The sequence below is a fragment of the Macrobrachium rosenbergii genome, unplaced genomic scaffold (genome assembly GCF_040412425.1).
Source record: "Macrobrachium rosenbergii isolate ZJJX-2024 unplaced genomic scaffold, ASM4041242v1 13917, whole genome shotgun sequence".
Taxonomy (NCBI): Eukaryota; Metazoa; Arthropoda; class Malacostraca; order Decapoda; family Palaemonidae; genus Macrobrachium; species Macrobrachium rosenbergii.
This window is the reverse complement of record NW_027100728.1, coordinates 777,326-800,555: the sequence shown is the minus strand read 5'-3', so window position 1 is coordinate 800,555 and position 23,230 is coordinate 777,326.

Genomic DNA, 23,230 nt, shown 5'->3' with positions numbered 1-23,230 from the left:
TTTAGACTTTTTATTCAGTATAGCATAGAATTCATGATGTATTTGACCTTCGACATCCTTTAGGACGTTTGCGTTAGACTTTTTATTCAGTATAGCATAGAATTCATGATGAATTTGACGAATTTGACCTTCGAAATCCTTTAGGACGTTTGCTTTAGACTTTTTATTCAGTATAGCATAGAATTCATGATGTATTTGACCTTCGACTTCCTTTGGGACGTTTGCTTTAGACTTTTTATTCAGTATAGCATAGAATTCATGATGTATTTGACCTTCGACATCCTTTAGGACGTTTGTTTAGACTTTTTATTCAGTATAGCATAGAATTCATGATGTATTTGACCTTCGACATCCTTTTTAGGACGTTTGCTTTTGACTTTTTTATTCAATATAGCATAGAATTCATGATGTATTTGACCTTCGACATCCTTTAGGACGTTTGCTTTAGACTTTTTATTCAGTATAGCATAGAATTCATGATGAATTTGACCTTCGACATCCTTTAGGACATTTGCTTTTGACTTTTTATTCAATATAGCATAGAATTCATGATGAATTTGACCTTCGACATCCTTTAGGACGTTTGCTTTTGACTTTTTATTCAGTATAGCATAGAATTTATTATTATCATAGAATTCATGATGTAATTGACCTTCGACATCCTTTAGGACGTTTGCTTTAGACTTTTTATTCAGTATAGCATAGAATTCATGATGTATTTGACCTTCGACATCCTTTTTTAGGACGTTTTTTTTGCTTTAGACTTTATATTCAGTATAGCATAGAATTCATGATGTATTTGACCTTCGACATCCTTTTTTAGGACGTTTGCTTTAGACTTTTTATTCAGTATAGCATAGAATTCATGATGTATTTGACCTTCGACATCCTTTAGGACGTTTGCTTTAGACTTTTTATTCAGTATAGCATAGAATTCATGATGTATTTGACCTTCGACATCCTTTAGGACGTTTGCTTTAGACTTTTTATTCAGTATAGCATAGAATTCATGATGTATTTGACCTTCGACATCCTTTTGGGACGTTTGCTTTAGACTTTTTATTCAGTATAGCATAGAATTCATGATGTATTTGACCTTCGACATCCTTTAGGACGTTTGCTTTAGACTTTTTATTCAGTATAGCATAGAATTCATGATGTATTTGACCTTCGACATCCTTTAGGACGTTTGCTTTAGACTTTTTATTCAGTATAGCATAGAATTCATGATGTATTTGACCTTCGACATCCTTTAGGACGTTTGCTTTAGACTTTTTATTCAGTATAGCATAGAATTCATGATGTATTTTTTTGACCTTTGGGACGTTTTTAGACGACATCCTTTAGGACGTTTGCTTTAGACTTTTTATTCAGTATAGCATAGAATTCATGATGTATTTGACCTTCGACATCCTTTAGGACGTTTGCTTTAGACTTTTTATTCAGTATAGCATAGAATTCATGATGTATTTGACCTTTTGACCTTCGACATCCTTTAGGACGTTTGCTTTAGACTTTTTTTATTCAGTATAGCATAGAATTCATGATGTATTTGACCTTCGACATCCGACATTTTGGGACGTTTTTGCTTTAGACTTTTTATTCAGTATAGCATAGAATTCATGATGTATTTGACCTTCGACATCCTTTAGGACGTTTTGCTTTAGACTTTTTATTCAGTATAGCATAGAATTCATGATGTATTTGACCTTCGACATCCTTTAGGACGTTTGCGTTAGACTTTTTATTCAGTATAGCATAGAATTCATGATGTAATTGACCTTCGACGTCCTTTGAGACATTTGCTTTAGACTTTTTATTCAGTATAGCATAGAATTCATGATGTATTTGACCTTCGACATCCTTTAGGACGTTTGCTTTAGACTTTTTTTTACTTTTTTGATTTTTTATTCATTTTATAGCATAGAATTCATGATGTATTTGATGTTTTTCGACATCCTTTAGGACGTTTGCTTTAGACTTTTTATTCAGTATAGCATAGAATTCATGATGTATTTGACCTTCGACATCCTTTAGGACGTTTTGCTTTAGACTTTTTATTCAGTATAGCATAGAATTCATGATGTATTTGACCTTCGACATCCTTTAGGACGTTTGCTTTAGACTTTTTATTCAGTATAGCATAGAATTCATGATGTATTTGACCTTCGACATCATTTTTAGGACGTTTGCTTTAGACTTTTTTATTCAGTATAGCATAGAATTCATGATGTATTTGACTTCGACATCCTTTAGGACGTTTGCTTTAGACTTTTTATTCAGTATAGCATAGAATTCATGATGTATTTGACCTTCGACATCCTTTAGGACGTTTGCTTTAGACTTTTTTATTCAGTATAGCATAGAATTCATGATGATTTGACCTTCGACATCCTTTTTTAGGACGTTTGCTTTAGACTTTTTATTCAGTATAGCATAGAATTCATGATGTATTTGACCTTCGACATCCTTTAGGACGTTTGCTTTAGACTTTTTATTCAGTATAGCATAGAATTCATGATGTATTTGACCTTCGACATCCTTTAGGACGTTTGCTTTAGACTTTTTATTCAGTATAGCATAGAATTCATGATGTATTTGACCTTCGACATCCTTTAGGACGTTTGCTTTAGACTTTTTATTCAGTATAGCATAGAATTCATGATGTATTTGACCTTCGACATCCTTTAGGACGTTTGCTTTAGGCTTTTTATTCAGTATAGCATAGAATTCATGATGTATTTGACCTTCGACATCCTTTAGGACGTTTGCTTTAGACTTTTTATTCAGTATAGCATAGAATTCATGATGTATTTGACCTTCGACATCCTTTAGGACGTTTGCTTTTGACTTTTTATTCAGTATAGCATAGAATTCATGATGTATTTGACCTTCGACATCCTTTAGGACTTTTGCTTTTGACTTTTTATTCAGTATAGCATAGAATTCATGATGTATTTGACCTTCGACATCCTTTAGGACATTTGCTTTAGACTTTTTTTTATTCAGTATAGCATAGAATTCATGATGTATTTGACCTTCGACATCCTTTAGGACTTTTGCTTTGGACTTTTTATTCAGTATATCATATAATTCATGATGTATTTGACCTTCAACATCCTGTAGGACGTTTGCTCTAGACTTTTCATTCAGTATAGCATAGAATTCATGATGTATTTGACCTTCGACATCCTTTAGATGTATTTTTGCTTTAGACTTTTTATTCAGTATAGCATAGAATTCATGATGTATTTGACCTTCGACATCCTTTAGGACGTTTGCTTTAGACTTTTTATTCAGTATAGCATAGAATTCATGATGTATTTGACCTTCGACATCCTTTAGGACGTTTTTGCTTTAGACTTTTTATTCAGTATAGCATAGAATTCATGATGTATTTGACCTTCGACATCCTTTAGGACGTTTTTGCTTTAGACTTTTTATTCAGTATAGCATAGAATTCATGATGTATTTGACCTTCGACATCCTTTAGGACGTTTGCTTTAGACTTTTTATTCAGTATAGCATAGAATTCATGATGAATTTGACCTTCGACATCCTTTAGGACGTTTGCTTTAGACTTTTTATTCAGTATAGCATAGAATTCATGATGAATTTGACCTTCGACATCCTTTAGGACGTTTGCTTTAGACTTTTTATTCAGTATAGCATAGAATTCATGATGTATTTGACCTTCGACATCCTTTAGGACGTTTGCTTTAGACTTTTTATTCAGTATAGCATAGAATAGAATTCATGATGTATTTGACCTTCGACATCCTTTAGGACGTTTGCTTTAGACTTTTTATTCAGTATAGCATAGAATTCATGATGTATTTGACCTTCGACATCCTTTTGGGACGTTTTTTAGACTTTTTATTCAGTATAGCATAGAATTCATGATGTATTTGACCTTTGACTTCCTTTAGGACGTTTGCTTTAGACTTTTTATTCAGTATAGCATAGAATTCATGATGTATTTGACCTTTGACTTCCTTTAGGACGTTTGCTTTAGACTTTTTATTCAGTATAGCATAGAATTCATGATGTATTTGACCTTCGACATCCTTTAGGACGTTTTTTTAGACTTTTTATTCAGTATAGCATAGAATTCATGATGTATTTGACCTTCGACATCCTTTTGGGACGTTTGCTTTAGACTTTTTATTCAGTATAGCATAGAATTCATGATGTATTTGACCTTCGACATCCTTTAGGACGTTTGCTTTAGACTTTTTATTCAGTATAGCATAGAATTCATGATGTATTTGACCTTCGACATCCTTTAGGACGTTTGCTTTAGACTTTTTATTCAGTATAGCATAGAATTCATGATGTATTTGACCTTCGACATCCTTTAGGACGTTTGCTTTAGACTTTTTATTCAGTATAGCATAGAATTCATGATGTATTTGACCTTCGACATCCTTTAGGACGTTTTTAGACTTTTTATTCAGTTTAGAATTCATGATGTTTTTAGACTTTTTATTCAGTATAGCATAGAATTCATGATGTATTTGACCTTCGACATCCTTTAGGACGTTTGCTTTAGACTTTTTATTCAGTATAGCATAGAATTCATGATGTATTTGACCTTCGACATCCTTTAGGACGTTTTTTAGACTTTTTATTCAGTATAGCATAGAATTCATGATGTTTTTGACCTTCGACATCCTTTAGGACGTTTTTTGTTAGACTTTTTATTCAGTATAGCATAGAATTCATGATGTATTTGACCTTCGACGACATCCTTTAGGACGTTTGCTTTAGACGTTTTTTTATTCAGTATAGCATAGAATTCATGATGTATTTGACCTTCGACATCCTTTAGGACGTTTGCTTTAGACTTTTTATTCAGTATAGCATAGAATTCATGATGTATTTGACCTTCGACATCCCTTTTAGGACGTTTGCTTTAGACTTTTTATTCAGTATAGCATAGAATTCATGATGTATTTGACCTTCGACATCCTTTAGGACGTTTTTTAGACTTTTTATTCAGTATAGCATAGAATTCATGATGTATTTGACCTTCGACATCCTTTAGGATGTTTGCGTTAGACTTTTTATTCAGTATAGCATAGAATTCATGATGTATTTGACCTTTCGACATCCTTTAGGACGTTTGCTTTAGACTTTTTATTCAGTATAGCATAGAATTCATGATGAATTTGACGAATTTGACCTTCGAAATCCTTTAGGACGTTTGCTTTAGACTTTTTATTCAGTATAGCATAGAATTCATGATGTATTTGACCTTCGACATCCTTTAGGACGTTTGCGTTAGACTTTTTATTCAGTATAGCATAGAATTCATGATGTATTTGACCTTCGACATCCTTTGGGACGTTTGCTTTAGACTTTTTATTCAGTATAGCATAGAATTCATGATGTTTTTGACCTTCGACATCCTTTAGGACGTTTGCTTTAGACTTTTTATTCAGTATAGCATAGAATTCATGATGTATTTGACCTTCGACATCCTTTAGGACGTTTGCTTTAGACTTTTTATTCAGTATAGCATAGAATTCATGATGTATTTGACCTTCGACATCCTTTAGGACGTTTTTAGGATAGAATTTGATGTATTTTTGACATCCTTTAGGACGTTTTTTTAGACTTTTTATTCAGTATAGCATAGAATTCATGATGTATTTGACCTTCGACATCCTTTTTAGGACGTTTGCTTTAGACTTTTTATTCAGTATAGCATAGAATTCATGATGTATTTGACCTTCGACATCCTTTTTAGGACGTTTTGCTTTAGACTTTTTATTCAGTATAGCATAGAATTCATGATGTATTTGACCTTCGACATCCTTTAGGACGTTTGCTTTAGACTTTTTATTCAGTATAGCATAGAATTCATGATGTATTTGACCTTCGACATCCTTTGGGACGTTTGCTTTAGACTTTTTATTCAGTATAGCATAGAATTCATGATGTATTTGACCTTCGACATCCTTTAGGACGTTTGCTTTAGACTTTTTATTCAGTATAGCATAGAATTCATGATGTATTTGACCTTCGACATCCTTTAGGACGTTTGCGTTAGACTTTTTATTCAGTATAGCATAGAATTCATGATGTTTTTGACCTTCGACATCCTTTAGGACGTTTGCGTTATTTTTTTATTCAGTATAGCATAGAATTCATGGTGTTTTTGACCTTCGGCATCCTTTGGGACGTTTACTTTAGACTTTGTATTCAGTATAGCTTAGAATTCATGATGTTTTTGACCTTCGACATCCTTTAGGACATTTGCGTTAGACTTTTTATTCAGTATAGCATAGAATTCATGATGTAATTGACCTTCGACGTCATTTTGGGACGTTTGCTTTAGACTTTTTATTCAGTATAGCATAGAATTCATGATGTATTTGACCTTCGACATCCTTTAGGACGTTTGCTTTAGACTTTTTATTCAGTATAGCATAGAATTCATGATGAATTTGACCTTCGACATCCTTTAGGACGTTTGCTTTAGACTTTTTATTCAGTATAGCATAGAATTCATGATGTTTTTGACCTTCGACATCCTTTAGGACGTTTGCTTTAGACTTTTTATTCAGTATAGCATAGAATTCATGATGTATTTGACCTTCGACATCCTTTAGGACGTTTGCTTTAGACTTTTTATTCAGTATAGCATAGAATTCATGATGTATTTGACCTTCGACATCCTTTAGGACGTTTGCTTTAGACTTTTTATTCAGTATAGCATAGAATTCATGATGTATTTGACCTTCGACATCCTTTTTGGGACGTTTTGCTTTAGACTTTTTATTCAGTATAGCATAGAATTCATGATGTATTTGACCTTCGACATCCTTTAGGACGTTTGCTTTAGACTTTTTATTCAGTATAGCATAGAATTCATGATGTATTTGACCTTCGACATCCTTTAGGACGTTTGCTTTAGACTTTTTATTCAGTATAGCATAGAATTCATGATATTTGACCTTCGACATCCTTTAGGACGTTTTTTTTAGACTTTTTATTCAGTATAGCATAGAATTCATGATGTATTTGACCTTCGACATCCTTTAGGACGTTTGCTTTAGACTTTTTATTCAGTATAGCATAGAATTCATGATGTATTTGACCTTCGACATCCTTTTTAGGACGTTTTGCTTTAGACTTTTTATTCAGTATAGCATAGAATTCATGATGTATTTGACCTTCGACATCCTTTAGGACGTTTTGCTTTAGACTTTTTATTCAGTATAGCATAGAATTCATGATGTATTTGACCTTCGACATCCTTTAGGACGTTTGCTTTAGACTTTTTATTCAGTATAGCATAGAATTCATGATGTATTTGACCTTCGACATCCTTTAGGACGTTTGCTTTAGACTTTTTATTCAGTATAGCATAGAATTCATGATGTATTTGACCTTCGACATCCTTTAGGACGTTTGCTTTAGACTTTTTATTCAGTATAGCATAGAATTCATGATGTATTTGACCTTCGACATCCTTTTTTTTAGGACGTTTGCTTTAGACTTTTTATTCAGTATAGCATAGAATTCATGATGTATTTGACCTTCGACATCCTTTTAGGACGTTTGCTTTAGACTTTTTATTCAGTATAGCATAGAATTCATGATGTATTTGATTTGACATCCTTTAGGACGTTTCTTTAGACTTTTTATTCAGTATAGCATAGAATTCATGATATTTGACCTTCGACTTTTTTAGGACGTTTGCTTTAGACTTTTTATTCAGTATAGCATAGAATTCATGATGTATTTGACCTTCGACATCCTTTAGGACGTTTGCTTTAGACTTTTTATTTTTTATTCAGTATAGCATAGAATTCATGATGTATTTGACCTTCGACATCCTTTAGGACGTTTGCTTTAGACTTTTTATTCAGTATAGCATAGAATTCATGATGTATTTGACTTCGATCCATTTGGGACGTTTGCTTTAGACTTTTTATTCAGTATAGCATAGAATTCATGATGTATTTGACTTTCGACATCCTTTAGGACGTTTGCTTTAGACTTTTTATTCAGTATAGCATAGAATTCATGATGTATTTGACCTTCGACTTCCTTTGGGACGTTTGCTTTAGACTTTTTATTCAGTATAGCATAGAATTCATGATGTATTTGACCTTCGACATCCTTTGGGACGTTTGCTTTAGACTTTTTATTCAGTATAGCATAGAATTCATGATGTATTTGACCTTCGACATCCTTTAGGACGTTTGCTTTAGACTTTTTATTCAGTATAGCATAGAATTCATGATGTATTTGACCTTCGACATCCTTTAGGACGTTTGCTTTAGACTTTTTATTCAGTATAGCATAGAATTCATGATGTATTTGACCTTCGACATCCTTTGGGACATTTTTGTTAGACTTTTTATTCAGTATAGCATAGAATTCATGATGTACTTTTTTTGACCTTCATGACATCCTTTAGGACGTTTGCTTTAGACTTTTTATTCAGTATAGCATAGAATTCATGATGTATTTTTCGACATCCTTTAGGACGTTTCCTTTAGACTTTTTATTCGTTTCGACATCCTTTAGGACGTTTTGCTTTAGACTTTTTATTCAGTATAGCATAGAATTCATGATGTATTTGACCTTCGACATCCTTTAGGACGTTTGCTTTAGACTTTTTATTCAGTATAGCATAGAATTCATGATGTATTTGACCTTCGACATCTTTTAGGACGTTTGCTTTAGACTTTTTATTCAGTATAGCATAGAATTCATGATGTATTTGACCTTCGACATCCTTTAGGACGTTTTGCTTTAGACTTTTTTTTATTCAGTATAGCATAGAATTCATGATGTATTTGACCTTCGACATCCTTTAGGACGTTTGCTTTAGACTTTTTATTCAGTATAGCATAGAATTCATGATGTTTGATTTGACCTTCGACATCCTTTAGGACGTTTGCTTTAGACTTTTTATTCAGTATAGCATAGAATTCATGATGTATTTGACCTTCGACATCCTTTTTAGACGTTTTTGCTTTAGACTTTTTATTCAGTATAGCATAGAATTCATGATGTATTTGACCTTCGACATCCTTTAGGACGTTTGCTTTAGACTTTTTATTCAGTATAGCATAGAATTCATGATTTGATTTGACATCCTTTAGGACGTTTTGCTTTAGACTTTTTATTCAGTATAGCATAGAATTCATGATGTATTTGACCTTTTCCTTTAGGACGTTTTTTAGACTTTTTATTCAGTATAGCATAGAATTCATGATGATGTTTTTTCGACATCCTTTAGGACGTTTTTTTTTAGACTTTTTATTCAGTATAGCATAGAATTCATGATGTATTTGACCTTCGACATCCTTTTTAGGACGTTTGCTTTAGACTTTTTATTCAGTATAGCATAGAATTCATGATGATATTTGATCCTTTAGGACGTTTCTTTAGACTTTTTATTCAGTATTTTAGAATTCATGATGTATTTGACCTTCGACATCCTTTAGGACGTTTGCTTTAGACTTTTTATTCAGTATAGCATAGAATTCATGATGTATTTGACCTTCGACATCCTTTGGGACGTTTGCTTTAGACTTTTTATTCAGTATAGCATAGAATTCATGATGTATTTGACCTTCGACATCCTTTAGGACGTTTGCTTTAGACTTTTTATTCAGTATAGCATAGAATTCATGATGTATTTGACCTTCGACATCCTTTAGGACGTTTGCTTTAGACTTTTTATTCAGTATAGCATAGAATTCATGATGTATTTGACCTTCGACATCCTTTTTTAGGACGTTTGCTTTAGACTTTTTATTCAGTATAGCATAGAATTCATGATGTATTTGACCTTCGACATCCTTTAGGACGTTTGCTTTAGACTTTTTATTCAGTATAGCATAGAATTCATGATGTATTTGACCTTCGACATCCTTTAGGACGTTTGCGTTAGACTTTTTATTCAGTATAGCATAGAATTCATGATGTATTTGACCTTCGACGTCATTTGGGACGTTTGCTTTAGACTTTTTATTCAGTATAGCATAGAATTCATGATGTATTTGACCTTCGACATCCTTTAGGACGTTTACTTTAGACTTTTTATTCAGTATAGCATAGAATTCATGATGTATTTGACCTTCGACATCCTTTAGGACGTTTGCTTTAGACTTTTTATTCAGTATAGCATAGAATTCATGATGTATTTGACCTTCGACATCCTTTAGGACGTTTGCTTTAGACTTTTTATTCAGTATAGCATAGAATTCATGATGTATTTGACCTTCGACATCCTTTGGGACGTTTGCTTTAGACTTTTTATTCAGTATAGCATAGAATTCATGATGTATTTGACCTTCGACATCCTTTAGGACGTTTGCGTTAGACTTTTTTATTCAGTATAGCATAGAATTCATGATGTATTTGACCTTCGACATCCTTTAGGACGTTTGCTTTAGACTTTTTATTCAGTATAGCATAGAATTCATGATGTATTTGACCTTCGACATCCTTTAGGACGTTTGCTTTAGACTTTTTATTCAGTATAGCATAGAATTCATGATGTATTTGACCTTCGACATCCTTTAGGACGTTTGCTTTAGACTTTTTATTCAGTATAGCATAGAATTCATGATGTATTTGACCTTCGACATCCTTTAGGACGTTTGCTTTAGACTTTTTATTCAGTATAGCATAGAATTCATGATGTATTTGACCTTCGACATCCTTTAGGACGTTTTGCTTTAGACTTTTTATTCAGTATAGCATAGAATTCATGATGTATTTGACCTTCGACATCCTTTAGGACGTTTTTGCGTTAGACTTTTTATTCAGTATAGCATAGAATTCATGATGTTTTTTTCGACATCCTTTAGGACGTTTGCTTTAGACTTTTTATTCAGTATAGCATAGAATTCATGATGTATTTGACCTTCGACATCCTTTAGGACGTTTGCTTTAGACTTTTTATTCAGTATAGCATAGAATTCATGATGTATTTGACCTTCGACATCCTTTAGGACGTTTGCTTTAGACTTTTTATTCAGTATAGCATAGAATTCATGATGTATTTGACCTTCGACATCCTTTAGGACGTTTGCTTTAGACTTTTTTTATTCAGTATAGCATAGAATTCATGATGTATTTGACCTTCGACATCCTTTTAGGACGTTTGCTTTAGACTTTTTATTCAGTATAGCATAGAATTCATGATGTATTTGACCTTTTGACGTTAGACTTTTTATTCAGTATAGCATAGAATTCATGATTTGGGACATCCTTTAGGACGTTTTTTTAGACTTTTTATTCAGTATAGCATAGAATTCATGATGTATTTTTGACCTTCGACATCCTTTAGGACGTTTGCTTTAGACTTTTTATTCAGTATAGCATAGAATTCATGATGTATTTGACCTTCGACATCCTTTAGGACGTTTGCTTTAGACTTTTTATTCAGTATAGCATAGAATTCATGATGTATTTTCATCCTTTAGGACTTAGACTTTTTATTGATGATGAATTTGATTTTTGACCTTCATCCTTTAGGACGTTTGCTTTAGACTTTTTATTCAGTATAGAATTCATGATGTATTTGACCTTCGACATCCTTTAGGACGTTTTGCTTTAGACTTTTTATTCAGTATAGCATAGAATTCATGATGTATTTGACCTTCGACATCCTTTAGGACGTTTGCTTTAGACTTTTTATTCAGTATAGCATAGAATTCATGATGTTTTTGACCTTCGACATCCTTTAGGACGTTTGCGTTAGACTTTTTTATTCAGTATAGCCTAGAATTCATGATGTATTTGACCTTCGACATCCTTTAGGACGTTTGCTTTAGACTTTTTATTCAGTATAGCATAGAATTCATGATGTATTTGACCTTCGACATCCTTTAGGACGTTTGCTTTAGACTTTTTATTCAGTATAGCATAGAATTCATGATGTATTTGACCTTCGACATCCTTTAGGACGTTTGCTTTAGACTTTTTATTCAGTATAGCATAGAATTCATGATGTATTTGACCTTCGACATCCTTTAGGACGTTTGCGTTTGACTTTTTATTCAGTATAGCATAGAATTCATGATGTATTTGACCTTCGACATCCTTTAGGACGTTTGCTTTAGACTTTTTATTCAGTATAGCATAGAATTCATGATGTATTTGACCTTCGACATCCTTTGGGACGTTTGCTTTAGACTTTTTATTCAGTATAGCATTGAATTCATGATGTATTTGACCTTGACATCCTTTTGACGTTTCTTTAGACATTCAGTATTTTTTAGGACGTTTGACCTTCGACATCCTTTTTTAGACGTTTTTTTATTCAGTATAGCATAGAATTCATGATGTATTTGACCTTCGACATCCTTTGGGACGTTTGCTTTAGACTTTTTATTCAGTATAGCATAGAATTCATGATGTGTATTTGACCTTCGACATCCTTTTTTAGGACGTTTGCTTTAGACTTTTTATTCAGTATAGCATAGAATTCATGATGTATTTGACCTTCGACATCCTTTTAGGACGTTTGCTTTAGACTTTTTATTCAGTATAGCATAGAATTCATGATGTATTTGACCTTCGACATCCTTTAGGACGTTTTGCTTTAGACTTTTTATTCAGTATAGCATAGAATTCATGATGTATTTGACCTTCGACATCCTTTAGGACGTTTGCTTTAGACTTTTTATTCAGTATAGCATAGAATTCATGATGTATTTGACCTTCGACATCCTTTAGGACGTTTGCTTTAGACTTTTTATTCAGTATAGCATAGAATTCATGATGTATTTGACCTTCGACATCCTTTAGGACGTTTTTAGACTTTTTTTCAGTATAGCATAGAATTCATGATGTATTTGACCTTCGACATCTTTTTAGGACGTTTGCTTTAGACTTTTTATTCAGTATAGCATAGAATTCATGATGTATTTGACCTTCGACATCCTTTAGGACGTTTATGTTAGACTTTTTATTCAGTATAGCATAGAATTCGCATGATGTATTTGACCTTCGACATCCTTTAGGACGTTTGCTTTAGACTTTTTATTCAGTATAGCATAGAATTCATGATGTATTTGACCTTCGACATCCTTTAGGACGTTTGCTTTAGACTTTTTATTCAGTATAGCATAGAATTCATGATGATGTTTGACCTTGACATCCTTTAGGAGGACGTTTGCTTTAGACTTTTTATTCAGTATAGCATAGAATTCATGATGTATTTGACCTTCGACATCCTTTAGGACGTTTTTTAGACTTTTTATTCAGTATAGCATAGAATTCATGATGTATTTGACCTTCGACATCCTTTAGGACGTTTGCTTTAGACTTTTTTTTTATTCAGTATAGCATAGAATTCATGATGTATTTGACCTTCGACATCCTTTTTATTTTAGGACGTTTGCTTTAGACGTTTTTTTTTTATTCAGTATAGCATAGAATTCATGATGTATTTGACCTTCGACATCCTTTAGGACGTTTGCTTTAGACTTTTTTTTATTCAGTATAGCATAGAATTCATGATGTATTTGACCTTCGACATCCTTTAGGACGTTTGCTTTAGACTTTTTATTCAGTATAGCATAGAATTCATGATGTATTTGACCTTCGACATCCATTTTAGGGACGTTTTTTTTAGACTTTTTATTCAGTATAGCATAGAATTCATGATGTATTTGACCTTCGACATCCTTTTTAGGACGTTTGTTTTTAGACTTTTTATTCAGTATAGCATAGAATTCATGATGTATTTGACCTTCGACATCCTTTAGGACGTTTTGCTTTAGACTTTTTATTCAGTATAGCATAGAATTCATGATGTATTTGACCTTCGACATCCTTTAGGACGTTTTGCTTTAGACTTTTTTATTCAGTATAGCATAGAATTCATGATGTTTTTCGACATCCTTTAGGACGTTTGCTTTAGACTTTTTATTCATTCATAGCATAGAATTCATGATGTATTTGACCTTCGACATCCTTTAGGACGTTTTGCTTTAGACTTTTTATTCAGTATAGCATAGAATTCATGATGTATTTTTGACCTTCGACATCCTTTAGGACGTTTGCTTTAGACTTTTTATTCAGTATAGCATAGAATTCATGATGTATTTGACCTTCGACATCCTTTAGGACGTTTTTTAGACTTTTTATTCAGTATAGCATAGAATTCATGATGTATTTGACCTTCGACATCCTTTAGGACGTTTGCTTTAGACTTTTTTTTTCAGTATAGCATAGAATTCATGATGTATTTGACCTTCGACATCCTTTAGGACGTTTGCGTTAGACTTTTTATTCAGTATAGCATAGAATTCATGATGTATTTGACCTTCGACATCCTTTAGGACGTTTGCTTTAGACTTTTTATTCAGTATAGCATAGAATTCATGATGTATTTGACCTTCGACATCCTTTAGGACGTTTTTTTAGACTTTTTATTCAGTATAGCATAGAATTCATGATGTATTTGACCCTTCGACATCCTTTAGGACGTTTTTGCTTTAGACTTTTTTTATTCAGTATAGCATAGAATTTGATGATGTATTTGACCTTCGACATTTTTTTTTAGGACGTTTGCTTTAGACTTTTTATTCAGTATAGCATAGAATTCATGATGTATTTGACCTTCGACATCCTTTAGGACGTTTAGGACGACTTTTTTTCAGTATTTAGACTTTTTATTCAGTATAGCATAGCTTTAAATTCATGATGTATTTGACCTTCGACATCCTTTCCTTTAGGACGTTTGCTTTAGACTTTTTATTCAGTATAGCATAGAATTCATGATGTATTTGACCTTCGACTTCCTTTAGGACGTTTGCTTTAGACTTTTTTTATTCAGTATAGCATAGAATTCATGATGTATTTGACCTTCGACATCCTTTAGGACCTTTGCTTTAGACTTTTTATTCAGTATAGCATAGAATTCATGATGTATTTGACCTTCGACATCCTTTAGGACGTTTGTTTTAGACTTTTTATTCAGTATAGCATAGAATTCATGATGTATTTGACCTTCGACATCCTTTAGGACGTTTGCTTTAGACTTTTTATTCAGTATAGCATAGAATTCATGATGTATTTGACCTTCGACATCCTTTAGGACGTTTGCATTTGACTTTTTATTCAGTATAGCATAGAATTCATGATGTATTTGACCTTCGACATCCTTTAGGACGTTTGCTTTAGACTTTTTTTTATTCAGTATAGCATAGAATTCATGATGTATTTGACCTTCGACATCCTTTTAGGACGTTTGCTTTAGACTTTTATTCAGTATAGCATAGAATTCATGATGTATTTGACCTTCGACATCCTTTAGGGACGTTTTTTAGACTTTTTATTCAGTATAGCATAGAATTCATGATGTATTTGACCTTCGACATCCTTTAGGACGTTTGCTTTTAGACTTTTTATTCAGTATAGCATAGAATTCATGATGTATTTGACCTTCGACATCCTTTTAGGACGTTTTTTAGACTTTTTATTCAGTATAGCATAGAATTCATGATGTATTTGACCTTCGACATCCTTTAGGACGTTTTGCTTTAGACTTTTTATTCAGTATAGCATAGAATTCATGATGTATTTGACCTTTCGACATCCTTTTAGGACGTTTGCTTTAGACTTTTTTATTCAGTATAGCATAGAATTCATGATGTATTTGACCTTCGACATCCTTTAGGACGTTTGCTTTAGACTTTTTATTCAGTATAGCATAGAATTCATGATGTATTTTGACCTTCGACATCCTTTAGGACGTTTTAGACTTTTGCTTAGACTTTTTATTCAGTATAGCATAGAATTCATGATGTATTTTTGACTTCGACATCCTTTAGGACGTTTGCTTTAGACTTTTTATTCAGTATAGCATAGAATTCATGATGTATTTGACCTTCGACATCCTTTAGGACGTTTTTGCTTTACTTTTTTTTATTCAGTATAGCATAGAATTCATGATGTATTTGACCTTCGACATCCTTTAGGACGTTTGTTTTTAGACTTTTTATTCAGTATAGCATAGAATTCATGATGATTATTTGACCTTCGACATCCTTTAGGACGTTTTGCTTTAGACTTTTTATTCAGTATAGCATAGAATTCATGATGTATTTGACCTTCGACATCCTTTAGGACGTTTGCTTTAGACTTTTTATTTTATTCAGTATAGCATAGAATTCATGATGTATTTGACCTTCGACATCCTTTTTAGGACGTTTTTTAGACTTTTTATTCAGTATAGCATAGAATTCATGATGTATTTGACCTTCGACATCCTTTAGGACGACATCCTTTTTATTTTTAGGACGTTTTTTTAGACTTTTTATTCAGTATAGCATTGAATTCATGATGTATTTGACCTTCGACATAGAATTTTTTAGGACGTTTTACCTTTTTAGACTTTTTATTCAGTATAGCATAGAATTCATGATGTATTTGACCTTCGACATCCTTTAGGACGTTTGCTTTTAGCTTTTTATTCGGTATAGCATAGAATTCATGATGTATTTGACCTTCGACATCCTTTGAGACATTTGCTTTAGACTTTTTATTCAATATAGCATAGAATTCATGATGTATTTGACTTTCGACATCCTTTAGGACGTTTACGTTAGACTTTTTATTCAGTATAGCATAAAATTCATGATGTATTTGACCTTCGACATCCTTTAGGACTTTTACTTTAGACTTTTTATTCAGTATAGCATAAATTCATGATGTTTTTGACCTTCGACATCCTTTAGGACATTTGCTTTAGACTTTTTATTCAGTATAGCATAGAATTCATGATGTATTTGACCTTCGACATCCTGTAGGACGTTTGCTCTAGACTTTTTATTCAGTATAGCATAGAATTCATGATATATTTTCAACTTAAACCTTTGGATTTAGACTTTTTATTCAGTATAGCATAAATTCATGATGTTTTTGACCTTCGACATCTTTTCGTTTTAACTTTTTCTTTAGACTTTTTATTCAGTATAGCATAGAATTCATGATGTTTTTGACCTTTTTCGACATCCATAAATTTTTTAGGACTTTTTTTTTAGACTTTTTATTCAGTATAGCATAGAATTCATGATGTATTTGATTTCGACTTCCTTTAGGACGTTTTTTGACCTTTCATTCATTTTATTGACCTTTTTGCGTTTAGACTTTTTATTCAGTATAGCATAGAATTCATGATGTATTTGACCTTCGACATCCTTTTTAGGACGTTTGCTTTAGACTTTTTATTCAGTATAGCATAAATTCATGATGTATTTGACCTTCGACATCCTTTAGGACTTTTGCTTTAGACTTTTTATTCAGTATAGCTTAGAATTCATGATGTATTTGACCTTCGACATCCTTTAGGACGTTTGCTTTAGACTTTTTATTCAGTATAGCATAGAATTCATGATGTATTTGACCTTCGACATCCTTTAGGACGTTTGCTTTAGACTTTTATTTTAAATTCATGATATTTGACCTTTTTTATTCAGTATAGCATAGAATTCATGATGTATTTGACCTTCGACATTGTTTAGGACGTTTGCGTTAGACTTTTTATTCAGTATAGCATAGAATTCATGATGTATTTGACCTTTGACATCCTTTAGGACATTTGCTTTTTACTTTTTATTCAGTATAGCATAGAATTCATGATGTATTTGACCTTCGACATCCTTTAGGACGTTTGCTTTAGACTTTTTATTCAGTATAGCATAGAATTCATGATGTATTTGACCTTCGACATCCCTTTTAGGACGTTTTGCTTTAGACTTTTTTATTCAGTATAGCATAGAATTCATGATGTATTTGACCTTCAAACCTTTGTTCAAACATCCTTTAGGACTTTTGCATTTTTAGACTTTTTTATTCAGTATAGCATAGAATTCATGATGTCAAAATTTGACCTTCGACATTCTTTAGGACGTTTGCTTTAGACTTTTTTATTCAGTATAGCATAGAATTCATGATGTATTTGACCTTCGACACTTCCGTTTGCTTTAGACTTTTTTGCTTTAGACTTTTTATTCAGTATTAGCACTGCTTAGAATTCATCAAACCTTGATTATTTGACCTTCGACATCCTTTAGGACGTTTTTGCTTTAGACTTTTTATTCAGTATAGCATAGAATTCATGATGAATTTGATTTCGACATCCTTTAGGACGTTTTGCTTTAGACTTTTTTATTCAGTATAGCTTAAATTCATGATTATTTGACCTTCGACATCCTTTAGGACGTTTTTGTTTAGACTTTTTTATTCAGTATAGCATTTTGAAATTCTTCATGATGAATTTGACTTTCAAACATCCTTTAAACGTTTGCTTTAGACTTTTTTATTCAGTATAGCATAGAATTCATGATATTTGACCTTCGACATCTTTTTTTTCACTGTTAGACTTTTTTATTCAATAGCATAGAATTCATGATGTATTTGACTTCGACATCCTTTAGGACGTTTGCTTTAGACTTTTTATTCAGTATAGCATAGAATTCATGATGTATTTGACCTTTCGACATTTAGGACGTTTACTTTAAACTTTTTATTTCGTTAAATTCATGATGTATTTTTAGACTTTTATTCAAACCTTATTGAAGCTTCATTTTAAATTCATTGCCAAATTTGACTTCGAATCCTTCATTTAGGACGTTTCACTTCTTTAGACATTTTTATTCAAATTCATGTTTAAATTCATGATCAAATTTGACCTTTGACATCCTTTTCAAACCTTCACTGGACCTTTTGCTTTAAACTTTTTTTATTCAGTATACCTTCATAAATTCATGATGTATTTGACCTTTGACATCCTTTAAACGTTTTGCTTTAGACTTTTTATTCAGTATAGCATAAATTCATGATGTTTTGACCTTCGACATCCTTTAGGACGTTTTTTTGCTTTAAACTTTTTATTCAGTATAGCTTAAATTCATGATCAAATTTGATTTTGACATCCTTTAGGACCTTTGCTTTAAACTTTTTATTCAGTATAGCATATTGAATTCACCTTGATGAATTTGACTTAAACCTTCATTGCTCAAACCTCCTTTAAACCTTTTGCTTTCAAGACTTTTTTTACCTTTCAGTATAGCATAAATTCATGATGAATTTGACCTTGACCTTCTAGGACGTTTGCTTTTAAACCTTTATTCAAACCTTTTGCTCAAACTTTGATAGAATTGATTCATTTCAAACCTTCACTGTTTAAACTTCTTTCAAACCTTCACTTTCAAACCTTTAATTTAAACTTCACTGTTTCAACCTTTTAAACCTTTTTCAAACCTTTTGCTTAAACCTTCATTTCAAACCTTCACTTCATTTTAAACCTTCATTGCTCAAATTTCACTTTGAAACCTTCCTTTTTGACTTCACTTTCAAACCTTCACTTTTTCACCTTCCTTATGCATAAATTCATGATGTTTTAAACCTTCATTTCCTTCAAAACATTTCACTTTAAACTTTTTATTTCAAACCTTCTGTTAAACCTTTTAAACCTTCATTGTTCAAATTCAAACCTTCACTGTTGAAACCTTTTGCTCAAACCTTTGTTTAAACCTTCACTTCAAACTGCTTTTTCAATTCACTGTTTAAACCTTCCTTCAAACCTTGCTTAAATTCACTCAAAAACCTTCATCCTTTTAAACTTTTCAAACTTTTATTCATTAAATCAAACCTTCATTGCTCAAACCTTCACTGTTTTAAACCTTCATTTAAACCTTCACTGTTTAAACCTCATTCACTTCATGAAACCTTCACTGCTCAAACTTCTTTTAAACTTTCATTTCAAACCTTCAACCTTAAACCTTCATTGCTCAAACTGTTCAAACCTTCTGTTTGAAACCTTTCAAACCTTCATTGTTAAACCTTCATTTCAAACCTTCACTTCAAACCTTCATTGCTCAAACCTTTCACTGTTTAAACTTCATTGCTTCACTTCCTTCAAACCTTTTGCTTTAAACCTTCATTTTTCATTTTAAACCTTCATTGCTCAAACCTTCACTGCTTCATTGCTCAACCTTCACTGCTTCAAACCTTCATTTTGCTCAAATTGCTTCACTGTTGAAACCTTCATTGTTTAAAAACCTTTTTTAAACCTTCATGCTTCAAACCTTTCTGTTCAAACCTTCATTCCTTCAAACCTTTCATTGTTTAAACCTTCATTTTCAAACCTTTGTTTAAACCTTTGCTCAAACCTTCACTTTCAAACCTTTGCTCAAACCTTCATTTTTCAAACCTTCATTGTTTAAACCTTCATTGTTCAAACCTTCATTTTTTAAACCTTCATTTTCAAACCTTCACTTCAAACCTTTAAACCTTCATTGTTCAAACCTTCAAACCTTCATTGTTCAAACCTTCACTTTTTCAAACCTTCACTGTTTAAAACTTCATTGCTCAAACCTTCACTGTTTAAACCTTCATTGCTCAAACCTTCCTTAAACCTTCACTGCAAACCTTCATTTTCAAACCTTCACTGTTTTAAACCTTCATTGCTCAAACCTTCACTGTTTAAACCTTCATTGCTCAAACCTTCACTGTTCAAACCTTCATTAAAACCTTCCTTCAAACTTGTTGCTCAAACCTTCACTGTTTAAACCTTGTTTAAAACCTTCACTTTTAAACCTTCACTGTTTAAACCTTCATTGCTCAAACCTTCACTGCTTAAACCTTCATTTCAAACCTTCACTGTTCAAACCTTCATTTTCAAACCTTCACTGTTTAAACCTTCATTGCTCAAACCTTCACTGTTTCAAACCTTCACTGTTTAAACCTTCATTGTTCAAAACTTTCACAAACCTTTAAACCTTCATTCAAACCTTCACTGTTTAAACCTTCATTGCTCAAACCTTCACTTTAAACCTGTTCAAACCTTTGCTCAAACCTTCACTGTTTAAACCTTCATTTTCAAACCTTCATTGTTTCAAACCTTCACTGCTCAAACCTTCACTGTTCAAACCTTCATTGTTCAAACCTTCACTGTTTAACCTTCACTGCTCAAACTTCATTGCTCAAACCTTCAAACTTCACTTCATTGTTCAAACCTTCACTTGCATTTCAAACCTTCATTGTTCAAACTTCTTCACTGTTAAACCTTCATTGCTCAAACTTCACTGCTCAAACCTTCATTGCTCAAACCTTCATTGCTCAAACCTTCACTGCTTGAACCTTCACTGCTCAAACCTTCATTGCTCAAACCTTCATTGCTCAAACCTTCACTGCTCAAACCTTCATTGCTCAAACCTTCACTGCTCAAACCTTCACTGCTCAAACCTTCACTGTTCAAACCTTCATTGCTCAAACCTTCACTCTTCAAACCTTCACTGCTCAAACCTTCACTGTTCAAACCTTCATTGCTCAAACCTTCACTGTTGCTCAAAAACTGTTTCAAACCTTCTTCAAACCTTCACTAAACCTTCATTCAAACCTTCTGTTTAAATTGCTCAAACCTTCACTGTTCAAACCTTCATTTGTTTCAAACCTCAAACCTTCACTGTTCAAACCTTCACTGTTTCAAACCTTCACTTTCAAACCTTCATTGCTCAAAACCTTCATTGCTCAAACCTCAAACCTTGCTCAAACCTTCACTGTTTGTTGCTCAAACCTTCACTGCTCAAACCTTCACTGTTTAAACCTTCATTGCTCAAACCTTCACTGTTTAAACCTTCATTGCTCAAACCTTCACTGCTCAAACCTTCATTTCAAACCTTCATCAAACCTTCACTGTTCAAACCTTCACTGTTCAAACCTTCATTGCTCAAACCTTCACTGTTCAAACCTTCATTGCTCAAACCTTCATTGCTCAAACCTTCACTGTTCAAACCTTCATTGCTCAAACCTTCATTGCTCAAACCTTCACTGTTCAAACCTTCATTGTTTAAAACCTTCAAACCTTTCAAACCTTCATTGCTCAAACCTTCACTGTTTAAACCTTCATTGCTCAAACCTTCACTGTTTAAACCTTCATTGCTCAAACCTTCACTGTTTAAACTTTCATTGCTCAAACCTTCACTGTTTAAACCTTCATTGCTCAAACCTTCACTGTTTAAACCTTCATTGCTCAAACCTTCACTGTTTAAACCTTCATTGCTCAAACCTTCACTGTTTAAACCTTCATTGCTCAAACCTTTCAAACCTTCAAACCATTGTTTAAACCTTCTTCAAACCTTTCTTCAAACCTTCATTGTTTAAACCTTCATTGCTCAAACCTTCACTGTTTAAACCTTCATTGCTCAAACCTTCACTGTTTAAACCTTCATTGCTCAAACCTTCACTGTTTAAACCTTCATTGCTCAAACCTTCACTGTTTAAACCTTCATTGCTCAAACCTTCACTGTTTAAACCTTCATTGCTCAAACCTTCACTGTTGAAACCTTTGCTCAAAACCTTCATTGCTCAAACTTCACTGTTTAAACCTTCATTGCTCAAACCTTCACTGTTTAAACCTTCATTGCTCAAACCTTCACTGTTTAAACCTTCATTGCTCAAACCTTCACTGTTTAAACCTTCATTGCTCAAACCTTCACTGCTTAAACCTTCACTGTTTAAACCTTCATTGCTCAAACCTTCACTGTTTAAACCTTCATTGCTCAAACCTTCACTGTTGAAACCTTCATTGCTCAAACCTTCATTGCTCAAACCTTCACTGTTTAAACCTTCATTGCTCAAACCTTCACTGTTTAAACCTTCATTGCTCAAACCTTCACTGTTGAAACCTTCAAACCTTCACCTTCTTCAAACCTTCACTTCAAACCTTCATTGCTCAAACCTTCACTGTTCAAACCTTCATTGCTCAAACCTTCACTGTTTAAACCTTCATTGCTCAAACCTTCACTGTTCAAACCTTCATTGCTCAAACCTTCACTGCTCAAACCTTCATTGCTCAAACCTTCACTGCTTAAACCTTCATTGCTCAAACCTTCACTGTTTAAACCTTCATTGCTCAAACCTTCACTGTTTAAACCTTCATTGCTTCAAACTTCATTTCAAACCTTGTTTAAACCTTCATTGCTCAAACCTTCACTGTTTCAAAACCTTCATTGCTCAAACCTTCACTGTTTAAACCTTCATTGCTCAAACCTTCACTGTTTCAAACCTTCATTGCTCAAACCTTCACTGTTTAAACCTTCATTGCTCAAACCTTCACTGTTTAAACCTTCATTGCTCAAACCTTCACTGTTTAAACCTTCATTGCTCAAACCTTCACTGTTTAAACCTTCATTGCTCAAACCTTCACTGTTTAAACCTTCATTGCTCAAACCTTCAT